General features: G+C 33.8%; 1 pseudogene; it reads right to left on the reverse strand.

The window, feature by feature from the left end:
- Positions 1 to 691: 691 nt before the first annotated feature.
- Positions 692 to 23,251, reverse strand: LOC109072330 (annotated as a pseudogene).
- Between the last annotated feature and the right edge of the window lie 39 nt (positions 23,252 to 23,290).

Below are 23,290 nucleotides of genomic sequence, written 5' to 3' on the forward strand. Positions count from 1 at the left end.
AAAATATTAAGTCAGTATTAATGCACAAATATAATGCCATTATAACAGTCATCTGAAAATTATACAAACTGTAATCTACAATGCACTGTATTTTTAGATATACACTAGGAGAGCTGAGTAAATTAATATCGACCATATTTGAGGACAGAAAATATAATGTTTAATTACTATGCAACAATATTAACCCTCTGATATACTACATATAAACATCATATTACATCTAAAAAAAAAATAAAAATAAAAATAATAATAATAATATATATGCCCAGTTGTTAGATCATATGTATATAATTTTTTACCATGTATGACTGAATGTTTATGTGGGCATGAATGTATATAATTTATTTAGTAATTATAAAAATTACAAAATTATAATACTTATATACTTTTAATTTATAATTTATATATATATCTATATCTATCTATCTATCTATCTATATATATATATATATATATATATATCTATATATATATATCTTTATTTTCATAAATTAATTTTTTAATTATTTATATTTACACATAGATAACATATGTAACCCCCCCCCCCCCCCCCCCCCAAAAATAAAGAAAATGAGTAAAAATATTACTTTTATTATAGTAAAAAAAGCACAGTAATATACCAATGGTTTATTAAATTATTAAACATTATTTTATTTAACAATTCAGTTTAATAATAAATAACTACATTTAGTGATAATTACATGAAGTACCAACAATGTTGTATGATGTACAAATACATTAATTCTGCATTTATGATAATATATTTTTTGCAATGATTTTGGGTGTTGAAAAGCAAACTAATAGAACACACACATTTTATTTCAGTATAATAGAACACATACGTTATATTCTTGAGTTCTGATGTGAAACATGACCTAAAAAGGTTTTTTTTGTTTTAATTCACTAGCATATATCCCACAATGCACTGTTGTGAGACCGTTCAGTTTTGGTGCATAAATGCATTTCTTTCTCTAAATAGTTAATTAGCCAGTTGTAAAGACTGATTACCCTGAGGAAGATGAAGTTATACTGCTATTACTGCTATCCCTCAGCCCTCCGAGTCCATGATGAAGGTTTCAAAGTCAGGGTCCAGATCAGACACGAGGGCATTGACAAAGTCCTCGATGGAGGGTCTTTTCTGCAACATGCCTGGACGTGAAACAATAGGGGCAAATTCCAGTTATACACACTCTCTCAAGCTTTACCAGGATGATTTTCTGTTAATTACTTGTTTAGGTAAAGGTTTTCCATATACTTTGCATCAAACAATGTTCAAAGCAGTGCTGTAAATCTAAGCAGCATTTACACTGGAGGAAGCAGCATCTAAAAGGGCAGAGGTTTTATCTTCCCAACACTACATTATAATATGACAATATCATCTTCCACAGACTGACACACATATCTGTTGCTGCCCAGCTCAGTGACTGCAGTGCAGCCAATATCAGTGTGCATCGTCCTGCTAAACTGTGTGCACTCGATTTACAATTCCTCTCAGTGGCGCTTTGAAGTCTGCTCATTTCCCCTTGTAGAGCTGCCAATGTAAATAGGCCCTCCTCCCTTCCCCCTCTTTCCTGCATGGGTCACCTCTAAAACACACACACACACACACACACAGAGGAGGCCAAGTCCACACAGCAACAGGCTGCACTAAAATCTCATGCAACTTTTTTTACCCACAAACCCTGCTATGTACATCTTTCCAAATTAATAGATAATAAAATGAAACAAATTTAACAAGATATGTATAAATAGTTGTGTAAATATTTGCTTTTACAATTATATAATTGTGATTCTGTACCAAATGATGAGATAAAAATCGCTATCACAATATGGCCTTATTTGATTAAATGTTCTCCCTCTGATACATAATTATATATACACTGGATGTAGATTTGTACAGAGCCCCTGAAGGGACATGCTGATAGAAAAAATAAGTACTGCATTCCTACAAGAAACTTTTCATTCTCTCGCAAAATTATCTCATTCCCTAGAGAAAATGTTCACTTGCAAAGCTTTTTCATTTTTGTGCAAAAGAACTGAGAAACTTTGTGTTCGCTCGCAAAACATTTTCATTCTTTCAGAAAAGTATTGAGAAACTTTCCGTCGCTCGCAAAACATTTTCATTCTTTCAGAAAAGTATTGAGAAACTGCGTTCGCTCGCAAAACATTTTCATTTTTTTTTTTGCACAAGTATTGAGAAACTTTGCGTTCGCAAAACATTTTCATTCTTTCAGAAAAGTATTGAGAAACTTTGCGTTCGCTCGCAAAACATATTCATTCTTTCAGAAAAGTATTGAGAAACTTTGGTTCGCTTGCAAAACATTTTCATTTTTCCGCAAAAGTATTGAGAAACTTTTCGTTTGCTCGCAAAACATTTTCATTCTTTTGCAAAAGTACTGAGAAACTTTGCGTTCACTCGCAAAACATTTTCATTCTTTTGCCAAAGTATTGCGTTCCCCTGAGAAACTTCATTTTTTCTTGCAAAGTATTTAAATTATCTTGCAAAACTACTGAGTTACCAAGATACTTTACATATTCTCACAAAATGTGCATTATCTTGCAAAAGTAATGCATTCCTTGAGCAACTCTGCATTCTCTAAAAAACAAAAATTGCATTCCCTAGAGAAAACGTTCTCCCGCAAAAATTTTCATTCTCTCGCAAAAGTATTGTGCTCTCCTAAGAATGTTTGCATTTGCTCATAAAACATTTTAATCCTTATGAAAAAAGAATTGCATTCGTCTGGGAAACTTCGCATTCTCTTGCAAAACATTTGCAGTCCCAAGAAACTCTACATTCACTCACAACACCTTTGCGCTCTCTCAAAACTATGGCGTCCTTCCGAGAAACTTTACGTTCTCTAGCACAATGTGCATTATCTTGCAAAAGTATTGCATTCCTCCAATAAACTCTTTAGCATTCTCTCTAAAAACGTGTTATCTTGCTAAATTTTTGGGTTTCCCCAAGAAATCTTGCGTTCTCACATAAAACATTTGCATTATCTCGTAAAAAAGTATTGTGTTCCCCCAAGAAACTTTGCATTCTCTCACAAAAGCACTGAATTTAATACAGTTTTGTGAGTGAACAAAGTTTCTTGGAGGAGTGCAAATGTTTTGTGAGACAACGCAGAAGCATTGAAGTATAAATTGTCATCGTGTCCCCTTATGGGCTCCTTAGATTTGGGATCTGGATTTGTTAGATTTTTATGCACAAGCTGCCAAATAGCAGCCAGGAGCTTCCTGACCTACTTGACATGACTTGGGCATGACAGATATGAAGAGACTAGCATTAAAACCTACTGCTTATATAATCACCTGTCTGACTTCAACCTCTGGCATTATGTTGGTAAAAGTAAGCATTACCTCCAGCTGTACACCTTACTGTACTTGTGTTTTTTTTTTGTTTGTTTTTTTAAATGAATGTTACAGCCACAGATTTTGTTCAGAGAGCTGAAGATGTAAGGCAGACTACTGCTTTAATCTCTGAGTGGATCACACGAGGACTAGACGTCTCCAGCTTCAATAGCACTTACTGTAATGATGCCAATTTCCTGAGCTCACTCTAGAGGGGATTCAGAGTAAAACCCAATCCAGACTCACATTTTTTTTCCCTTTTCTAAAACCAAAAATATACAAATTAAGGCCATATCTAGTGAAAATAAAGATTTCAGATTAATCTTCAGGAATGAGCTTTACATTTCTGATGTTAAAAGAGTTACTACATTAGATTACATATATAGGACTACATTATTGTTCCTTTGATCTCTGGAATGATCTAGATCATTTAGAGCAATTAAAATGTGTTTTTGTGCCAGAACTATTTATTTGAGTTTTTGAATGTCTTATAATGCTTACTTCAAGTAAATGCCCTTTATTATTATAATTTTTTCGCTAAATTTTGCCTGCTTATTTAAGTGAGGAGTGCTTATTTTTGTAATAGTTATACATGTATAATTTATGCATTTTTATTTATTTAGACAGAGTATTATTAAAATGATGTATATACACACACACACACACACACACACACTTTTATAATATTCAATAAGATCTAAATAAATACAAATAGAATACCATTCAATCTTCCTATCTTCCTACCTATCCCCTAACATTTTATGATTTTTTATTATTTATTATTTTTTTACATTTTATTTACACAAGATTTTAAATACATTATAAATATAATTGTATAATACGCAATACTCAAAGTCCATTAAAAATTGTCTAAATAAATAAAAATATATAAATAAAATCCCCCTACAAGTTCTTAATCGTATCAAACCCAAACTTTTGAACAATGCCACATAAAAAAATATTGTATACACACTGTGTAATGTTAAAAAAAGTTAATAATAATAATAATAAATCAATTATATATAAAAAATACAAATAAAAAATGCAAAAATATTAATAAAATGTAAGTGGAAAAAGTTACATATGATCAAAGGTCTTATAACAAACAATCCCACTACTAAAGTTTAACCCTAACGCTGAAGAATAATTAATCTTTTTTATGTGGGAACATGATTAAACAGTTGACAGGATCAAACATTTGCGAGGAAGGATGGACTAAAGTCACCATATTTATCAGTGCAGGTGCACAGTGTGTGTTTTATTATGAATCAAAGGGACTTTCTAGTTCAAGGTGTCCTGAACAACCCAGCTGTGTGTGCTTTGAAATGGAGGTCGACCACAGAACGAATGTCCGACATGCCTTTTCAAACAGCTTCCCTTCATTTATCGGAGGAGAACAAGAGGATGAGGAGGCTCTCTGCGATTGGTCAGAAGAGCTCCAGACTGGGAATGGAGGATGATGAAATTAAGACACATCAAAGTGAGGCAGGCTCATCTCTCCTCAATTAATCCCTGTTTAAACACCATTCTTTGGCTCCTGTGCCGCACACCACACCTTGAACTTGTGCAGTTACGTGGGCACACAGACATGGTGGAACATGACTCAGGTAGTGCTGGTTTGGGTTTCATGTGAAACAGGACAGGGTTATCAAGAGGACAAACGAGGACACTATATGAAGTGTTATGCAACGGAATCGAGTTCAGTGTTTCATTATGTGCTCCTAAAACTCCACAGACTCAGATCCAGTGGTCCTGGTGTCTATGAACACTGCTTAGGTTGAGCAATGTTTCAAGACTAAGAAGATAATTACAGCTTCCCTCCCAGCAGATGAAGAGATTTTCTGGATACTCCATGGCTTGTGTTTGTAACTCTTTGAAACATGTCACGAGTTGAAAGCAATAAGCTCATGCTCTACCTGAAGGCTGAAATTACTTCATCATCAACTGTAATTAAAACTGGAGGTCTCAAAGCTTTGAGAAAAAAATAAAAAGGAAGCTCAAGTTTCAAGGATTATGACACTGTGCACAAGAATCATGTGCCTTGGGGTCTGTTCAACTATGACAATTTAGGAAAAAAGTAGATATTTAAATAACATTATTTATAATATAGCTTATATTACAGAATGCTGACTTTTTTCGCAAAATTCAGAGTATGCATCTCACAGTTTCGACTTTTTCTAAATATTTTTATTAGTGTGCTATGAGGATATGAATTTGTATGGAAGCATCTATTTTTTTTTTTATAAAAATATATATATATAAAATAATAACCAAAGTAATCGCGACTTTATTCTTACAATTCAGACTTTTTTCTTGCAATTGAGTTTATAAAGAAATTCTGAGTTAAGAGTTTATAAATCAATTTTTTTTTCTTCTTCAGAATTGCAAGAGAAAAAGTCAGGATTGTGAGATAATTACTTTTTTAATTTGTTTATTCTATTGCAAAAATAAGTTTCCCTAAATTTGAGTAAAAAGTTGAAAAATAAACATATTTCAACATATATCATGTAAACATATATATTTTAAACGTATGTATATGTATCATGTAAACATATAATCTTAAACATATATCATGTTCATGAGATAATCACAACTGACTGTTTGTAAAAACAGTTTAAATAGCTAATGATGCACATGATTCCATAGATTCCAAAATATTCCATAGACGAAGTTTTTTGTTTTTGCTCAAAAATACAGCAAAAATATTAATATTGTGAAATATTACTACAATTTAAAATAACTACTTTTTTGTTTTCTACTGTATGTAATATTTTAAAAGGTTTAACACATTTTCAGAAGCTATTAATTTAGTGTTAAGAATCACACGGACCTTCATAAATCATTCTTTTTGCTGATAATAATTTTGGATTGAGACTTTTGAACCTAACTATAATTTATTACTTTATAATACTATTATTTAATCCATTAAATAAAAGTGTGTGATATATTAGTTTATATGTATGTTTTTTTGTACACTTACTTTAAGAGATGTATAAAATTAGAAAAGCTCCCATTAATTTACACTGAAAGAATGCTTAGCATTCAAACCTCTACAGCAGTGATGTCACTGTAAAATTTGCATACCGAGTTGTCTTGCCTTCCTTGCAGATTTTTAACAACTTACAGCCACCATTACACTGTATTATGCCAATGTGATGATTCATGAGTGCAGCTGACTGAAAACAATAATATGCTTATTAAAAAAATATTCTTTTTTTTTCGCCTTCAACCATTGATATTTTCAGGAAAAAGCTTATCCAGTGTTTGTAATGTTATTTATAAGATCTGCCTTTCTTTGTGACAGATTATTGGTGAATATATGAATGCGATTTCACTGAAACCCTATTAAGGACTGTTTAAAACTAAGGTGAACCCGACCCTCCTGTGATCCTGTATCTAAAACTCATGTGTGTCACCATCTGTGCGCTACAGTGCTAAAACACATCCCAGCCCAGGTGCTCAAATCTGCATTGTTCTTTCAGTCTGTCCTTCGGCACTAAAATAGAGGTCCCTGGGAAAGCTGAGGGCCATGAAAGACACCTCTGTGCCGCTCATGGCTGGAGAACACAGGGCTTCAGTCAGCATGGCCGTCAGTCCGTCACTCTCCTCTCTCTGCTATGCCATCTAATCCAGCCTGGACTTTTCAGCACCAGAGGCCTGGGATCCGGCCAGCTCAGAGCGAGGAGCCTGGCAGATAAAAACGGCCCCGGCTACAGGCTCTCTCTAGGGTGGCTCTTGTTCCACTGTGATCCGGCACAGAGGAGGGGCCATGGGGTGTGCTCTGAACCGGAACGTTAACAGTGGAAAATGCATGTAGCTAAGGAATCAGAGAATAAGGAAGTGAAGACACTAATATGTTTTTTTATTTTTTTTTATTATGGTCAATAGCTGAATTAACAGCAGATATATTAATTGTATTATTTTAAATTAAAAAAATGAAAAAGATAAAAAAAAAAGATAATTCAAAAAGTAAACAAAACAAACAAACAAAAAAAATGTATTACTTGGAAACTCATAATTATTGTAATTCCAACCTGATCTGAATGAATTTCAGTAAGTAAAATCACGTGCTTAAAATTAAATTTTAATGATATGGTAATAAATCTACTTATCTAAAAATTTCTGTTGATACCAATATGTAAAAATATTACTGTTATCATTATTATTTTTAATATGGTCAATAACAGCAGATATTATAATTGTATAATTTTATATTAAAATGAAAAATAAAATTAAAAAGGTAAATTAAAAAATGTCAATAAAAATAAATAATAAAATAACAAAACAAAGCAAAATGTTTATTTTTTTTGGAATATAAATTATAATTACTTGGAAATTTATAATTATCATAATTCCAACCTGACGTGAATGCGTTTCAGTAAGTAAAATCACATGCTTAAAATGAAATGATAATATAACTGTAATAAAACATTTTAACAAAATTATGGATCACTATTTAATTATATTGTTAACAATTTCATACACATACTGATTTGTTTGTTTGTTTGTTTTATGCCATAAGTAATACCATATCAGCTACTACGGCTATATTCATGACAAGAAACAAGTAAAACTAAATAAATAAAATTTTATATGTATGTATGTATATATATATATAAATATATATATATATATATATAGTTATATAGTGCTGGGCAATGATTACATTTTTAAATTGTGATTAATCTCATGATTGTCTGCGATTAATTGTTATGCACAAAATTCAATAATGCATTCAAAAGTAGTGTATTGTGCACTTTTTTCATTTAAAAGTACTGCTATATGAACAAAAGTGCAATAACATTTGGTTTGCAAACAATATAAACAAATAAAAAAATTTCATAGTAGCAGTTCAAATATGTCTTGTGAATCTCAACTTATAACATCAGTGTAATCAAATTAAATATAAAACCAAAGCTATTTGCCACTGCCAGGACATTAATGCTTTTACAGAAACTATTTTATAGTTTGTTATAGAAAAACAAGTTATGCTCAGAGTCCAGAGCCTCGATCATAACATTATAACAGGCGCCTTCCCACCCTGTGATCCATGGTTTGTCTGTATGTGTACTCAGAGCCAATGAGAAATGGATTTTCATAATAATAAAAAACTGTGTTAATGCACAATAAATAATTGTTGGTGTTAATCAATTAATGCATTAACGCAATAACGCGTTAACTTGCCCATCCCTGATATATGTGTATGATAAACTATATATGTGAACTGATATGATATGACTTAATAAAAGAACTAATGTAGAGAAATTTCTAGTTGATACCAATATGTAAAAATTATTATCATCATTTTTATTTTTAATATGTTTAATAACTGAATTAACAGCAGATATTATAATTGTATCATTTTATATACAAATTTAAATAAAGTTTTTTTATTATTATTATTATTACTCATAACATTATGAAAAAACTCATAATTATCATAATTTCAACCTGATGTGATTGCATTTCAAAAAGTAAAATCACATGCTTAAAATGAAATGATAATTAGTGGTGCTCCGATCAGGATTTTTGAGGCTGATCACCGATCACAGAAAGCCGTATCTGCCAATATGATCACCGATACTGATCTTTTTAAAGCCATATTTTTTATTATGTAGAATTATTTATAGTAATACTCCAATCAGGATTTTTAAACATTTATTCAGGGACTGAATTTCATTTTTGAAAATGAGGGGAATTTCCCTCTTATAGGTGACTCTTGTGAGAGGGGATTTATTTTTTATTTTTTTATTTGAGGGGTGGAGGGGAGCATTTTTTAGAGATTATTTTTTAGAGAGCATTTTATTTAAAAAATATGTATTTATCTCATATAAATGTTCGATCATGCAGTGCATTTTTGATTTTACAATCATGCTATTGTTGCACAATAGCTTACACAGCGCAACACAGTTTCTTAAGCAAGTGGCAAAACTACTTTTCTTACGTTATCACAAACATTCTAAATTAAAAGTTACCATTGACAGAAACAGTCAGCTCTACTGCCTTTTCTTTTGCTTTTAAATCTTTTTTACAAGCAATCCTGCGGAACAATAAACAATAAAGAACATTGTTTTCCTAACTCCACTAGTGTCATCTATTATTGCTTTGTTATCTAAAAGTAATACTCCAATCAAAGTCACACCCACAGCAGGCTTGAGATCGGCCTTTATAGAGACTGCCGATCAATCATCCCAAAGCGATTATTGGCTGATAGTGATCGGTAGCCGATCAATCAGAGCACCCCTAATGATAATATAGCTGTAATAAAACATTTTAACATAAAATTATGGATAACTGTTATCCATAATAATGCTAACAATTATGTAAAATAATAATAATGCTAACAATTTTATACACATACTGATTTGTTTGTATTTATCTATCTATCTATCTATCTATCTATCTATCTATCTATCTATCTATCTATCTATCTATCTATCTATCTATCTATTTTCGCTATATCAAGGCTGGGAAATTTTTCATCTAGAGATCATCTACACTTACCCAATAGTAATCTATTCTTATTTTCTATAATATATATATATATATATATATATATATATATATATATATATAACAATTGCTGTGATATAAATAGCCTCTTGACAATTGTTTATTGGAGGTTACAGTTTTTCTCAGTCGCGTTTTTCACATCATCCCTAACATGTGCAAAATAATAAGTGCATTTCTCAGAACAATTTGTACAAACTGCAATATACAATAGATATGTTTCTAAAGCTAGTCAGTCACTAAAAATCCTTAGTACATCTCTCAAAAGTAAATATTTATGCCAACGACCATGTCAGAGCCATCAGAATGATAAGTCATTGAGTCATTGTTCACGAACAAGCTCGTCAAAATGTTTAGGCATGTTGTCAATGTAACTGTGTACTTTGACAGTATTACCAGATGTAAACTTAGGCTACAGTTTGGATGACAGTTACTGTATTTGAAATGCACAAGGCTGCACTTCTATGGCATATATCAATTTCAACAGTACCATTTACATATTACTGTATGTGGTTATTGATTGAAAGAGACAAAATAGATTTTGTTTTTCATAGCTTTTACTAGTGATACTTTATGAAAGAAAACAACAAAATAATTTACAGTAAAAAAAAAAGACAAGAGGCACAAAGGAAAATAAAAACTAAATTAGAAAGAAACACAGGAAACACCCCTAAGGCACAACTTTGCCCGCAGCACTGTTCTAGTGCTGTCTCTACACATCCAGACGTTCCTGTCTGTCGCCCCACATATTCTCATCCACATCACACCGGATATTTTCCCTTCCAATGCAACGTGGAAAGAATCTTTTGGAATGCCTTATCCGTCCTCTGCAGGCGTCTACTGTGATGTCCTCACATGCTGCATCCATTGCAGCCAGCAGGGTCATCTGTGTGTGTGGCTGACGATCGTACACCTTCCACCTCCATGCTGAAAATAACTCCTCAATTAGGTTAAGAAATGGTGAATAAGGTGGGAGGAATTCTATGAGCATCCTCGGGTGGGTTACAAACCATTGCCTTATGATGTCTGATCGATGGAAACTCACATTATCACAAATGACCACATACTTTGGCAAATCCTCTCTAAACAGACCCTTCTCATCATCAGGGATGAGAGCCCTGTAGAGAGTCTCTAAAAAGTTGAGTAGATGCTGGGTGTTGTATGGCCCTATAAGGGGGATATGGGTTCCACCATGCTCCGAAATAGCAGCACACATGGTGATATTTCCTCCCTTTTGGCCTGGCAAATCCACAGTAGCTCTGTGACCGATGACATTCCGACCCCGCCTTCTGCATTTGGTCAGGTTGAAGCCAGCCTCATCCACGTATACAAAGTTGTGAGAGGGTTCACTTGATTCCAACTCCATTATACGCTATATCCCAGAACACACAGTTGAATATGTTTTGGTAAGGAAGAGTGACATAAAATGTACATATATTGCATGTTCCTTCCACAGCAATGGAAATGTGTGCAGTTTATGCTTACTGTACTATGTATCACTATAAAATGTTGCTGTAAATTAGTTACATAGATATATGTTTTACCTGTACATACTGGTACCGTAGCTCCTTAACTTGGTCCTCATTCCTTTGGAATGGTACATGGTACAGCTGTTTCATACTCATCTGGTTTCTATGCAGCACCCTGTCAATGGTTGAGATGCGAACAGTACAGATGTTTTCAAAGACACGTTGTCTTCTATAATGGTCCTTTGTATTTCCCTGAGTCTCATAGCATTGTTTGCTCGGACCATGGTGCAAATAGCCTCCTCCTGTTGAGGTGTGAAAAGGCGTCCTCTGCCACCGGTTTGAGGTAATCTTGCAGTCCTATGTGGGGGCAAATGCAGTGATGCATCGCACACTTTCACATAGACAAAAATTATGCAAACACACATTTTACTGTAAAACATACAGGTGGGTGCAGTGTAAGGTGCAGTATGTATCTGCATAGAGTATATTTCTGTATGCTGTGAAATACAAGTGGACTACTGTAATGTGAAGCATTATAGGAAGTAAACAGTATACTGCTTATATACAGTAACAGTGCACTGTACATTGGTGGACACACCTGTTCTCTCTTCGAAACGTTTGAACTATTGAGGACACGGTTGATCTCCCAATATTCGGCTGCACCCTTCGACCCTCTTCAGCCATAGTAAGGCCATGATTGACAACATGGTCTACAATAGTGGCTCTTATGTCATCAGATATGCGCCTATGTCCTCTTCTGCCTCTTCCTCGTTTTTGCCTTCCACCACGCATCCTTGCTCCTCTTCTTCCTCCTCTTGGCTGTTGACCCTGTTTGTTTCCTGGTCCATCCATTATTGGTAAGTTTGCAACTCTGTGTTGTGGTCTGTCTATATATGCTTCCCAGTTGATTGTTCATGAGATGCACCTTTGACAACTGGTTGATTGTTGATTGAACTAACACTTTACATTCCTTGAGTGAGGGTCAATTTCACCTGCACAATTCATCAATTCACGTTTTTGTACAAAAGGTCTAATAGAAATGTGTAAAACTATGCTTGACAGCTTATGACAAATAGTTCAACAAATTTTGCATGTAATGGCTTATGCAAGGAACTAATGCCTAGATGTTTTGAGGTGTAAGACTATTGCAAAGAGAACCATATAATACATTTTGAGCAACATGACATTAGCAACTGATAATGTAGGAAACCACAGATAAATGTGCATAATCAATTGGATGAATGTACAAAAGCAATCGCAACTTGTTCAAAAGAATGAGAAACTGGTTTTATGATGTGTATAAATGACTAGATGATGTGGAGTTTGTACAAGTAGTTTTGAGAATTTCATTTCTGATTTGAGAAATGCACCAAAGCAACTGAGAAAAACTGTATTACATTCTGACATTACTGGGGCACTTTTTTGTATTAACATGCACTGATGAATCATTCGGTATAACACCAGGAACATGTACTCAGAAAGCAAATAAGCCAATCTGGACTCTTTATGCTGACTCTTTCAGGGACAAAGAAACGGCAGTGACTGAACTGAGACCTTGTTCATTCTCTCAAGCGCAGACTTCTTTTCTTACCTTCCACCATCAGCATGGGCTCCTTCCCTCCCCCATGAGCCAGCATCTCTCTACGGTAATGCTCTCCGGTTTCTCTGCAACAACGTGAGCAGACAGAGGTTTACTTTGGAATACCAGCATCGTTCCCACAATCCAAGCCCATAAACCCTTATGTTCCCTCTCTACCTGCCTGACATGTCCAAAACTGTCCAAACAAAAAAAGTGCCAAAGAACAAAACCACAGCAGAGTAGTTAAGATATCCTGGTATTTTTAAAGACCCCATGAAATGAAAACAGGAGTTTTGTGGTTTAAACTGTATAGTTTATCTGTTCTGGGTGAAAAGAAACAAATATATCAAGTAATTTAATTTGTTATGGCATACACAAATCATTCATTAGATGAATCAACAAACTGCCATAAAACTTGAATTCTTTTAGTAAGTTTTGGTCTTTTTTAAAGAAGACATTTGGCAGATTATTGCTGAAGTGTAAAAAGTTTAACTAAACTAAAGAACTGAAAAAAGAAGAAACTTAAAAATGGAAAAAAAAGTTTATATTATGAAAATGGCTAAAAGTACTTTTAAATTTATTATATGAAACATACTGTATATTTTCCAAAACATGTTTTTTACTCTAAAACTTCAATAAAATCACAGCCATAAATCTCAAGTTATGTTCCAAATTTGAAGTTGATATCTCAAAAAATGTAAGATTTTGTTTGAGTGCAGTACCAAACGTTTCCACTTGATGAAATTTGCTTTCCATTCATTTCCAATGTGGTCGTTTTTGACTGTGAACAGTACAACCATGTTACAAAGCTGTTAAAAGCACATCTTTTGAAGATTAATGAGGAGTTTTTGTGATGCAGGTTTATTTACTTTAAACTGTGTCCATATTATGTGATTTGTGTGTTTTTTTTATTTATTTATTTTTTTTACATATTTTATTATGATATTGTGAAGCACTTTGGGCAACTTGGTGTTATATTAAACTGTGCTATATAAATAAACAAGAACAAGAACAGTACAAGAATGATTGTTTTTTTCTGGACCATTTAACTTTTTCGAAAAACATTTCCATGATTTAATTTTTAATTATTTTTTCACATAGCAAAAATAACGTAGCATGTTCACATAGCAAGTGCTGAAAACTTTGCCCAAGTTTCGTGCCATTACAAAGAAGAAAAAAAACAACATCAACAAAAACAAAAAAAGTTACATTTTTTCTGTCAAAAATGACCAAACAACTCCAGAGGGTAAGGAGTGTAGAAACTTTAGGGAAAAACAGAAAAAACAATATTTTTTCACGGCTTTACAACTACATGCGTCTTTCACAAACCTGTTGAGAGGGTCTTTATAGAAACACTTCTTCCACACCATGGAGGCCACCGCCCATGACATCAGGTACGAGTAGTACTTCGCCCCATAGCCGACAAGATGACTGAACCTCAGCTGCCAGGCCTGCAGAGACAGGTGCAGGTGAACTAACCACAAGCTGCCGCAGGAATATTCCTGTTACATCTCTGTAAACGCTTGCCAAGTTATTTCCTAACCTGGAAACATGCTGATGCTAACAACATTCAATATCTCAGCTGCAACTGTGACCCAATTAAATGGAAGAGTCAAGTTATTGCCACACAATGCCTTCGGGACCGTATTCATCACTAAATATTTACATTCCCAGAGCACAAATGGTGCAAAGCCTATTCCCATGGCTACTTTACTCTGAGCTAAATGAAAGAGAGTGATAATGTTTTGGGTGGGTGCAAGTTGGGAAGTATTTTGCTATTAAAACACAGGCTAGACTTGTGTTGAAAGAGCTCAGTAGTTCAAACACATCGCTGAGGGATGGAGACGTGCTTAGACACCCGCTGTTACCATTATCCCTGCAGGAAATGAACCGAGTACACTATGCTTGATATGACAGTAAATAGGGGCAACAAACCTGTTGGTATATGATAATATCAGTTTATAGCTACTGCTAATCTAACTGGGTGTCTGGGTTCATAAAGTCAGCAAGTAAGATGAGTGTGAATGGTTTTGGATATACTGAATGAAGAAAGACATTCTTCATCACTGTCATTAAAGGTGTGATGAAGCCAGTGAATGTTAAGTGGATCCCATTCAAATCTACAATACCTTTAAAGGTAGTTTCTGTTCTGTGGACCTCACATGCTATCTTGACATAGCCCAAGCACTCATGCAGGACACGCATACCTGAATTTGAATAAATTTAAGGCAATCTCAAACCCCCACCCCCTAAAATCGCGTGACTCTCTACCGTATCTGATGAATAAAACACAAAACACACAAGTATAAACATTTACATTTTCATATCAATGTTATTTTAATATAAAACAAACACCCCCCAAACAAAACAAAACAAAAAACGAAACACAACAAACTTAAAACAAACAACTGAGAACCAAGTAAAAAAAAATTCAAACCAGGAAACAAACAAAACAATAAACCAAGAAACAAAATAAACAACAAAAAGAAAAATCAAGAAACAAAAAAAAAAAAAAAAAAAAAAACAAAAAAAACCTAACAAAAAAAAAAAACAAAATTAAGAAACAAACAATCAAAGCAGCCAAGTAGACCAAACAAAATAAACTAAAATTTACCATGAAAAACTATACAAGAAACAAAAAAGAAAAAAAGAAACAAACAAATCAACAAGCAAATCAAGAAACAAAATAATGAACCAAGAAGCAAAAAACTAATAAAAACAAACCAATTAAGAAAATAAAACAGCACAACAAGAAACAAACAAAAAAGACAAATCAAGAAACAAAGCAAACAAGAAATGAACAAAAATAATCAAGGTAACAAATCAAGAAAAAAACAAAGTAACAAAACAAACAAAAACAAACCAAATAGACAAAACAAATAAACTAACAAAAACAACAAAATATGAAACAAACAAATCAAATAAACCAACATAAACAACAAAGTCTGAAACAAACAAAACAAAACAAAAAAACAACAACAAACAAAATACCAACAAAAACAACAAAGCATGAAACAAACACACACAAAAAAAAAAAAACACAAGAAAGACAAATCAAGAAACAAAGAAATCAAAAAACAAACAAACCAAACCAAGAATCCAAACAAAAACTTAAAAAGGAAAACAACCCAATCAAGGTAAAAAAACAAACCAAATCACAAAAAAGTAACAAAACAAACAAAAATACACAAAACAAATAAACCAACAAAAACAAAGCATGTAAAAAACAATATAAAAAACAAATAAAAAACAAACCAAGAAACAAACAAAACAACAAAGTTAAAAACAAAGACTAAGCAAGCCAAAACAAAACATTAAATCAAGAAACAAACAAAAAGCTCAATTAGTTGGCTATATACCATTGAGGGCATTTGCTCCTCTCGCATGGCATGGGGCAACTTTCTCCACTGTTCCATTGTAAGTGCAAGTAAACTTTACAGATACACGTGTTACATGTCTATGTACTTTTGTAGGTACCTTATAAAATCACTGTTATCATGCTACAGGATATAAAGGACTCGGCAAAGACATCTGGCTTTAATAATTATTACTAAGAGTCATGCTGGACAGTCTGCTCTGATGCAAAATGTGTGCGTTAAGTGTTCCTCTGCAAAGTTATTGTAGAGAGCCAGGGTTGTGTAAACAGCACTATGAGAGACACATTATGGTTGGAGAAGGTGAAACTGCTGTATAATACAGAGTTAAGCCCCAGAGTATCAGCAAGACATAACCCATATGGACCCTAATGACTTCAGTAAGCTCAAATGCACTCCTGTAGGGACGTAACATCTGAAAGCTAAACATTAGCAAAGCAGAGCAGCTACTTGACTATCAACACTCATCTAAAATCTGTATTCGATTATGGAAATATTTTCACTGCAGATGGGTCCTGTCAGGCTGCTGGCCATAAGATATTTTAAGTGTACGTTTATAAGAATTTCACAGTCACAGAACTGGTATTACTATGCTTTTTGGGCTTGCTCTTCGCATCCCATTGTGTGTCTCAGCAGCCAGAGGAATGTAACGCTGTGTGCAAATGTTCCCAAATATTAGCAACAGGACAAGAACTTCCATCTGGTCCATGTTTCTAACAGCTGACATTATCTTCCAGAACACTATTAATGCCCTAGTAAAACGAATCAAGGTCAACAAAAGTCAAACAACTGTAAATTCACCTCACTCTGTGAATCATTAACCATCTCCATCAATGGCTGCAATCTTTATTAGTGGTCAGGCACACTATTATCACTCGTATTAGGGGTAGTGATTTAGCAAACCCCAGTATGATACTCCAGCGCCCGTGCCATTTGTGGTAAGACATAAATGACAAACACCCCAAAATGCAGGGCTTGTTGAGGTGAAGGATGTTATTTTTGTAAAGCAATAAGACTTCCCCCAGGTGGATGATAAACAAGGCAAAACATATACTTTATAAATTTTTTTAGATTTATATTAAAGGGGTCATATGATGCGATTATAAGTTTTCCTTTCTCTTTTGTGTGTTACAAACTGTTTGTGAATAGATAAGATCCCTAAAGTTGCAAAGAATAAACTCTCAAACCCAAAGAGATATTCTTTCTAAAAGTTTAGACTCATCCACGCCCTCCAAAAATGCCTAATTTAAACACGCCCTTACATGTCTACATCACTCTGTGGGAAGATTTGCATAACACCGCCCAAATGTTCACGCAAAGAAAGAAGGCGTAACTTTGAGCAGTGTAGAGTAGCACTTGTTGTTTCTCTGATCACAAATGCAGACATGGTTTTATGTTTACGCGGCACAATTCAACGCAACGCGTAAGACAGTACAAGTCATTATAATCCATAATTATGTCCCCACTGGATGCAACAAATGCCTCGTTTGTAATGGGTTTTATTGGTTTTGCCTGGTTGTGCTGGGACACGCATAGTATGGTGAGGGGCGTAACATTTCCATCACACGTTTGAGGCATTCGGCCAATCACAACGCACTGGATAGCTGGCCAATCAGAGCACACCTCGCTTTTAAGAAAAATAAGCTTAAAAAAAAATATACTCTTAACATTAAACCGCATCATAGAAGAGAAACAATAATGTACAGTACGTGGAAAATAATGTATTTTTTTAACCTTAAACCGCATAAACATTTAATTTCATTACACCAAATAAACGAAATAATGTTCTTTTTAACAACGTCATATGATCCCTTAAATAAAAAAACATCATGATTTTCAACTCTGTTAAAAAATAAGAATGTTTCTTGAGCAGCCAATCAGCATATCAGAATGATTTCTGAAAGACCATGTGAGACTGAAGACTGGAGAAATGATGTGGAGTAATGAAAATTCAGCTTTGTATCACAGGAATAAATGAGAAGTAATTTTTATTTCACAATATTACAGTTTGTACTGTATTTGAGCGCAAAAGACTTATGAACTGTTAAAGGGGTCATGAACTGCCTTTGTTTTTATTTTATTTTGTACTGTTCTCTGAGGTGCACTTATAATGTGATCAAGATTTTTACATCAAAAAACATCAAAATTTTAGAAGCAAGCTATTTTCTGTCCTGTTCTCATCAGAACGCTTTGTTTGAATAGCCGTGGTGGATTGTAGAGTAGACTCGGAAGTAAACACCCACTGCTATGATTGGTTCTACACTACATGGACAAATTGGTGGGCGGGGTTAAACAGGCAGTGATGTCAAAGCAGGAGGAGGTGCTTATCCACACTATTACATCATAGGGTAGAACATTCCCAAAACTTAGATTAACGACAAAGTTTTGAGTTCTGAAACTTACAGGATGTTTTCATAGTACAATGACCTCAAAAGATCAAAGGATATTCTGGTTTCTCAGTTCATGACCCCTTTAAAAAAACAAACAAACAAAAAAAAAAACATACTGACCCCAAACTTTTGAAGGTTACACTGGAAGGAAGGATCAATAAAAATGTATCCATGTGTTGTCACGAAAAAACTGCCAGGTAAAAATCTGGTTTTATATCTTTACTGCAACAAAATAATGTGTCAAAACAGCTGCCATTCTTCAACGGAGTTGCATGCGGAGGGTTTTACAGCCATATGTGTGCTGAGGAAAGCTTTCAGTTGTTCTTTAATAGTCACTAAAACATCCATCCTACAGGAACGAAAGACCCACACGCATACTATTAGCTGCGTTCCCGTGAGAGGCAGTAATAACGGATAAAAAGGGGGAAGCTGGGTGATTTAGAGGATGGTAAAGACATTATGGCTGAAGCAATTAAAGAGAGAAGGGAATATTTAGAGTTGGGGGGAGGCCTGATTCCCAGTGGCTCCACATAATTACAGGCCAGGATGAACGGTTTATGAAGGCCATTCCGAAATAAAATATGTGTTTTAGATCGCTCCATCTCTCAGGCGGCCATCTCTACAGCTGCCGAAGAGCTGAGAAAAGCATTTCAAACTATGTTTTCCCTTCCAAAAAGACTCTGAAAGAAAAGTTTCAAATATTTCCCCCAGGGAGTGCTTCTTCAAAGTATATCTCTGCTTTGTTATTGCAGAAAAGGCCTCCGAAAAGGGCCGGAGAGCAGAGAAAAGCATTTTAATCCTTTAACCGTGCAGTGTCTGTGAAAGATGTAGAAAACCACACGGCAGGAAAGGGGCCAAAACTAAACTACCTTGGTGTGTTGATGTGTTTTTGTACTTCAGAAGCGGGAGTATAAGATGTTATTAAGGATTAGCCAAGGAACGATTCCCAAACATTCATTAACTTCAATAATAGCAATAGATCACTTCATTTGAGGGCAACAGACCACCTACATATGGGGAGATGTGCTTTTTGTAAAACACTGATTTCTATAAAGCCCTTAATAACTAGTTTAATAACTAGACCGTGCATAATGTCTAAGAAAAGATTTCCTATATATTATACCTTATATATTTTTGTAGTTCTACTATAAACACACTTACTGTGTTGGTGACATATGGCAGACCATAGTACTTCTTCTGCATATCTATCATGTTATCGGTCGTTGATCGATTTTGTGGTTTTCCATGATAAACTTGATCCAGGATTGCATAGAAAACCTAAAGAGAACCATTTACAGAAACTATTTACGAATTAACCATTTATGTTGCATTACATATTGTTTAATATTAGCTTTTTTTTTATTTTGGGAAGGCAAAAATATCAGAGCATATTTTTCCGCCAAACAATTCTTCCTAACAATATTTATAAATGTTACCTAATTTTTTAAAAATTCATTTAATTAATTTATTAAAATGTTCTAATTACTAATTTTACAATCTACATTCAAGCTTCACTGTGAATACTCCTTAAAAAAAAAAATAATAATAATAATAATAATAATAATATTGGACATCACATCAGTTAATAGGCCAACAAAAAAAACTAAAAACAATTAATACTTAAATTATCAACATCAAAAAAAAGTCATTTTTGGTATATTTTATACTCCAAAAACGTGATGTGGTTACACTGGATGCTGAGTGAGAAGAAATGTGGTTACACTGGATCCACAATGAGAAAATATATTAAAAAAACGTGATGTGGTTACACTGGATGCTGAGTGAGAAGATCTGGTACCTGAAGTTGAGTGTCAGCTGCACCACAGACCTTCTTGGACTCACAAAGTCGGGCCACCATGAGAAATGATATTGATTCAAACTACAAATACACATAAAATTTTAATTTATGAACTGCTCATTCGAAAATTAACACAAAGTTACTTCAGAAGATTTGGGCATATAATGTACAGTATGAATCATATAGACTACTTTTATGGTATGTATGCAAAATGAACATAAACACTGTAGTGCAGTGTGCAGTGTACCTGTCCATTAGAATAGAAGGTACCTCTGTAAAATCAGTGGCACATCTTGTTCCTACAGAGAGAAATAATATCACTGTGATCATGCTGCTCTGGGTACATTTTAAAGCTGCAGACCTGAACTAAATTAGCTGATTTTAGTAGTGATCATATCGTACCCATCACAGGTTGGTAGCGGGTGTGTCCCAGCATGGAGTGCAAGGCATGGCCCACCTCATGGAAGAGATTTTCCATCATGCCTCTCTCTCCTAAACTACCACCAGTGTGCAACATCCACTTGGAAATGAAGTTGGCTTGACCTGAAGATGAGCTCTCATTTAAGCCCACTGGGTTTGATAATCAAGCGCAGAAGTGTGATCTCTCCAGCTTGAGCACATCTTCACTCCAGACCTCCCCCACACTTGGCTGCTCAGTCAGCAGTGATACACATACAGCTGCGTGAAAAGACCATTCAGACCTTCCATACATGCTCCCAGCGAGAAGTACGGACTGTATAGACTTGGCTCTACGTTGGATCTGCCAAGACAAAACACAACACTCCAACATGCCCTGTTAATAAAGGCCGAACGTCAATGAACAAATTTTACTCACAGAGAGCACAGACTACAAAAGAAACATTTTGAGAACGTCAAAAGCAGCACAGAAATCTTGTATCAGAAGGCTTTAAAGTCTCAAATAAATAAATAAATAATTATACATATACACTGCTGTTTAAAAGTTTGAGATCAGTAAGGTTTTTAATGTTTTTTAAAGAAGTCTCTTATGCTCATCAAAGCAGCATTTATTTGATCAAAAACAGAAAGAAATTGTAATGTGAAAATTAATTTAAAATAAATATTTTCTATTTTAATATACTTTAAAATATCATTTATTTCTGTGTTAGCAAAGCTGATTTTTCAGCATCATTCTCCAGTGTTAAGTGTCGCATGATCCTTCAGAAATCATGCTAATATGCTGATTTATTATCAATGTTAGAAACAAACAACACTCATTTTAAATATCAATCTTATATTACCTTTACATTCATTTTTCATCAAAATATAAATAATAAAATTTCTTTACTGTCATTTTTCATCAAAATTAGAACTAGAATTTAATACAAGTCTTTCTGAATAAATGTAATAATTAAAAATAATAATCTTACTGATCCTAAACTTTTGAACAGCACTGCAGCTTATTTTAAGAAAATGAATCGGTCTCATGCTTTTCTCAGATCTCTTACTTTTCTGCACGTATCACACCACTGAAATATGGATGGTCCCATGGCATTAGCTCCTACAGAGATTTCATTCTGGTTAATTCTAGAGCAATGGACTATTTCTCACTTGCAGGTATTAGAAAGTTTCTAACATTTTTCAAGATGATACAATAATCAGATGATATGAAAATTCAAATATCATAGATAATTTAATGCTTACATCATTTCTGGGGTTGAATTTTGTCTTAATTTTCCTCATCATTTCAAAATCCTTCTGTGTCCTAAAGTTTACAGACATTTTTGTTCATATATTATAACATACATAAACATTACAATTTATATTATAAAATATGCACACTATACAAACATAATATATATATGAAATATAGATAAATGCATGCATGTATGTATGTACTGTGTATATATATAAATATATACACAGTACATACATATATATATATATATATATTATATATATATATATATATATATATATATATATACACAGTACATACATACATGCATGCATTTATCTATATTTCATAATCATAAATATAATCCAGTTTCTCTATTATTGGCACAATGGCATATATAATGTAGTTGACAGTGACACCTAGTGGCATCTGCTAGAATAAGATTCTGACAATAGTGCAGGAGATTAATTCATCTTTTAAAAATACATTTAAACTTTTAATAATAATAATAATAATAATTAAATGTTTTACTTAACATGTAATTAACAGCAGCTCCTACAGCTGACCAGGTGGTGACCCTCGCTGCTGCTGTCCCGTGCCTGAGCAAACACACCAGGGGTCTGTACACTGACATGACCGAGGACAGTACACATACCACTCGACCACTACACAGTCAACAAAACCGACAACTGCACTACCTACACCAAACAAACGGAGCAGCACTGCAGTCAAACGCAACTTTACGGGTTTTAAGAAAAGTGGCATAGCATTCTCCTTCTAATGACAGTAAACTCAGAGATTTTACAGCAGCACTTTCGACACAGAAACAAATTCGAGAGAATTTCTAAAGCCATATATCACTCTTTAGGAAAGCTAAAATGTGTTTAATTAAAATAATACAGTTAATAAATTAATTTACAAGATGTTCAAAGATGTTGAATTTAAACTTAGTTTAAGTCGAAAGTGAATATAAGCGAATAATCGTGGTATTTCAAAATAAAAAAGCTTCAAATATTATGTGAATTATAAGATTTAGTGAGAGTTCTCTGTATATAACACTACTTCTATCTACTAATAATCTGTCTGTTTCCTGTCACCTTAAACACTTACAATTTTCATCTCATCTCACTGTATATCAACATTAATATTATCATTAATATTTTTACACACCTGAACTTAATTA

This window comes from Cyprinus carpio, chromosome B15 (genome assembly GCF_018340385.1).
Source record: "Cyprinus carpio isolate SPL01 chromosome B15, ASM1834038v1, whole genome shotgun sequence".
Classification (NCBI taxonomy): domain Eukaryota; kingdom Metazoa; phylum Chordata; class Actinopteri; order Cypriniformes; family Cyprinidae; genus Cyprinus; species Cyprinus carpio.